Source organism: Protopterus annectens, chromosome 1.part2 (genome assembly GCF_019279795.1).
Source record: "Protopterus annectens isolate FY-2018-M chromosome 1.part2, PAN1.0, whole genome shotgun sequence".
Lineage (NCBI taxonomy): Eukaryota > Metazoa > Chordata > Ceratodontiformes > Protopteridae > Protopterus > Protopterus annectens.
In genome coordinates this window covers 342398904-342403389 of record NC_056727.1, presented here as the reverse complement: position 1 = coordinate 342403389, position 4486 = coordinate 342398904, and the positions used below count along the sequence as shown (strand labels likewise).

Below are 4486 nucleotides of genomic sequence, written 5' to 3'. Positions count from 1 at the left end.
TTTTTTTCTGAAATTGATTAGATTTATTAGGAGAAGAGATACAAATCGTAAGGAGATGTTTGAGAAAACTGATGTTAAATATTCCGGTTTAAGTTGTAGGAAATTGGGTACATATAAATGTGGGTTTTGTAATCAGTGTTCCTTTATGGCTGATAAAGAACAGATTCAGCTAATGGACAGGAACATTACACTGAAATCTAGTGGACATTATAATTGCAGTAGTGCAGGAGTTATTTATTTGGTTACATGTGAAGTATGCCCTTGTTTTTTATAGGAAAAAAAAGGGGGGGCTTAAGAAAATGAGTGCATGAACACAGTTATGCTATAACATGTAAAAAAGAGACTAGTGCCTTGTTTAAACACTCTAGGAATTGTAATAATGCTAAATTTAAATTCTTTGTGATCGAGCAAGTTCTGCATGACCACAGGGGTGGTCCTTGGGAAGCCAGATTAGAATATCGAGAGCTTTCCTGGCAGAAAAAAACTTGATGCAGGAAAACCACCAAGGTTGAATGATCATATCAGTATTAGTAGTGTATTGAAGCTAAGGGCTGCTAAACTTTGAGGTCTGTATTTTACTACTACATTGATATATTATGAGCTTTGTTAAAGTGCTTATATTTTACAATGTTTGAATTTATGCATTGATTTAGGGTTGCTAAGATTTTATGGGTAGAATATTTGTATATTACATGTATTTTTTGCATTTATGTATTTTAAATTTGAGCTTTGTGATTTTAATGGGCGGGGTTGTTGGTTATGAGTGGCTGTTTATTTTAATTGTTTTTGGTATTTAAATGATGATTGGTGACGTTCTAATTGTTCTGAAGAAGCCTGGGGGTGTTATGGGTGAAAGCACTAAACTGTATTATCGTTACAAGTTTTTCCATGTTAAACTGCCTTGTTTTTTCTTCATGGAGTCTCTTTTTTGTATAATGTATACAGGAGGCCCATGGTTTGAAAACTGATTGGGGACCTAGGTTTACTTAATTCACCACTAACCATGTGCATATTCAATGACTATGAGCTTCAGGGGAAGAGATTTTGGCTCTTATTACATCTGTTTTAATGCGCAGCTATTTTTTTGCTTTGCTTAGCAAATGGCCATCGGTGTTTATGCTATACATTTTGAAAGCAGTTTTAGTTGTGCAGCAGGTCACACATTCACCTTTAGTGCAGATGGCTGTGTTATTTACTTCCACACCAGGAAAATGGATTGCAGACAATGCAGTGCACTTTCAAGTGTATCATCGTTCAGACAGGATGTGAAATTGAGTTGGTTGCAGATCATTTGTATGGAAAAGATCCTCTGACACCTGTCAAAATGAGTAGGGAAAGTTCCCCAATGCCTTGCTGAAATTGTTTCTTGGCTTTTTGGCTAAGATCAAGTGTAGTATATGTTTTTATAAGTTTAATTTCTCCTAGTAGTAAAAATAGTACATCGGGAATCTTCTGAAAAGAGGCTGCTAGCCTAGTGGGACTAATTGGTCAACAAAGGATAAATAAATAAACTAAAAGTCTTAAATTACTTTTACATCTCTGTAATCATTTCAAAAGTAAAGAAGAAAACCATGTGCACACTGATAGTTTTGAACAGTGTTTATGGTAAATGTTGGGGAGAGATCTAAATAAGGAGTTAATGAAATGTCTGTGGAGGGCTGGTCCATTACCCTCCCCAGGGTCACATTAAATATTGGACTGCCTCTAATGGGATGGAGGCACCTGGGAAAGGATATGAGTCTGTACCAACTACAGAACATTATGCGCAGAAAACACTTCAAACAAGTCAGATAGTACTAGTGGGATGGGGGGCACAATTGTATCTTTCAGTGTGCTGTTAGGCATCCTGCGGGAGAATTATCCACTTGCTGATTCATTGAGGGCATGGCATAGCCAAGGGTTAGGGGTCATATCTGCTCTAGGAATTGTATGAGATGGTTCCAATATATACTGCATCTATGGAGGCAAACAGCTCTGTAAATTCAAGGAAAGGGCCATTACACCATTCATGCCTCAGGCGACGAGCATAAAAAATCATGCAGTAATGACCATCCCATTAGTGTGATCACCAAGGATCTATTTGATGTTCTATATGAGGCGAAGATGTAAGCAGGGATAAGAATAATGTCACTGTCCAGTAAGTGAAGAGCAACATGAAAAAGGAAACTTGCAAATGGGTCTATATATGTTTGTCGAATTCTACCTACATCAAACTGCTATTGATCAAACTGACATCATTGAACTTCCCTTCATCGAACGCTCAAATCAGCAAACATTTTTTCCAGGTAAGGAAACATATGGAAATTTGCCCTTTTCTCCACTGTAGTGTGATCTTAGAGTTGGTATATAATTAGGGGAGGGTGGGGCATAGCCCCCCAGTTTGTTGGTTTTAATTTAATGTGTTTGCATGTCAGCTGCTGTGCTGGCCAACTAGTTTCCTTACCTGGGAAAAATGTACGGTGATTTGAATGTTCGATGAATGAAAGTTCAGTGATATCAGTCAATGAATAGCAGTTTGATGTAAGTAGGTTTGGATGAAGTAATATAGACCCCTTGCAAATACATCCTGGCAAAGGAGGGCTATACCAAATACATCATGCCATAGAGATGAGTCATGGCAGGGTACTTGCCAGCACACTTGGAAACATGAGGAAATTTAATCCAAGGATAAAGACATCCTTTCACTGTATGGTACAGAGTGAAATGGATTAAGGACACTCTAATGGTGCAGAATGATAAAACACTGGCTGTGACCCTGGGAACTTGGTTTCCATGAGTGGCTCATATACCAGTTTGTGCTGGCAAGGGAGAGGGCAGGAGTAAGGAGGCATGGTCTGTTCACCTCTCCTCATGAGAAAGAAGGGAATACATGTTTTATGTATTCCCAGTATTGGATTCTCAGGTGGGGACTTGGGAATCTTTGAGACATCTGCTGGTGGGATGAGGGATGATAATGAGGATGTCAGTAGTGGAGGTGCGGACATCCATCACATACCACCTTTGTTCATCAGTAACTAGAGGGCCGGCTGTAGTATGTTTGTTGTAAATGCTCTACTCCTCTGATGCTTCAAGAACAGGTCAGCCCTTGTACCTGTCTGGATCAGAACCCTAACTAGTGAGGAATAGAGGAGGGATTTGTGCTTTAATATTTCCCAGTCCCTACCACATTTCCACTTACAACAAACCAACAGCAAACATTCCCTATTAGACTGGATGCTAGTACCAAACCATAGCAAATACACCACCTTGGGTACAATGGCTGACTGTCTCAGTGATCATCTCCCAATCTATACAACATCTTACATAATGGGTTTATAAAACAACATGCAATCTTTCCAGGTTTAATCCAGAAATGTTCACAATTACTCTATCATTTATTAATTGGACCTTCCTAAAAATCCTCCCCTTGGATGATCCTGTAAATGAATTCAATGCAATTTTCCTGAATATCCTAAATAGCCTTGCAGCACCTAGAAGGAAGAAACTAAAAACAAATAATGCAATTTGGATATCAACAGACAGTAAAATGCTAATGCAGGATAGAGAAAAACATGGAAAGAATGACAAAAATATAAAATACCACAATATCTTGAAAACTTCAAAAAGCTTCATAATCACACCAAAAAGCAAATAATGATGACAAAAAAGTATACTATAATAACTTTCAGAATAATAGGAAACACAACCCTAAAAAATTCTCAACAACCATTAAAGAAATCTTGCATCCCAACCATAAATTCAACCCTATCCCCTTTCCCGATAACTTATCACAAAAAACACTGTACAATTCAACTCTTATTTCATAGATAGTATAGCATCTCTAACCAAGAATTCCCCTGTGTCTAATCCTAACCCTAACCAGCAGCCAGGTATCACCAAATCCACTTTCGCCTTCATACCTGTGCCTGCATCCTATATAAAACTACTCTTAAACAAATTCAACCCATGTTGTACTTCAGATGATTACTGTCCAAATGAGTACCTTAAAATAGCAGCAGATAGCATTGGCGACCCTATCTCAATCCTTATAAATAAGTCAGTGCAGGAATTTCACCTTCCCTCTCTCTGGAATAAGTCACACATTATCCCCATGTACAAAGGAGGGAAATCCAACAGACATTACTAACTTTAGATCTATAGCAATCTTATCCCCTCTCCAAAATATTTGGAAAATTTATTCAAAAACAATTGCTAAACCTTCTCCTGCATGAAGAACACCTGTCTACAACATAACATGGTTTCCATCCTTCCCATAGTACTAACACTGTACTTGTAACCTATATAGATACTTTCCATAAATCTTGAGATAATGGCAAACTAGTTTCCTCCTTCTTTCTAGACTTGTCTAAATCCTTTGACACAGTTTGTCACAGCAGATTTCTACTTCAAATGTCAATATTAGGTCTCTCTCTCTCTCTCATCCCACCCTTCTGTGGTTCAAATGCTACCTATCCAGTATGTATCTTTCAGTAAAATGGCACGACAC

General features: G+C 38.0%; 1 pseudogene; it reads left to right on the top strand.

Moving 5' to 3' along the window:
* Nucleotides 1-1358: 1358 nt before the first annotated feature.
* On the top strand, nt 1359-1453 carry LOC122792502 (annotated as a pseudogene).
* The last annotated feature ends 3033 nt before the right edge of the window (nt 1454-4486 follow it).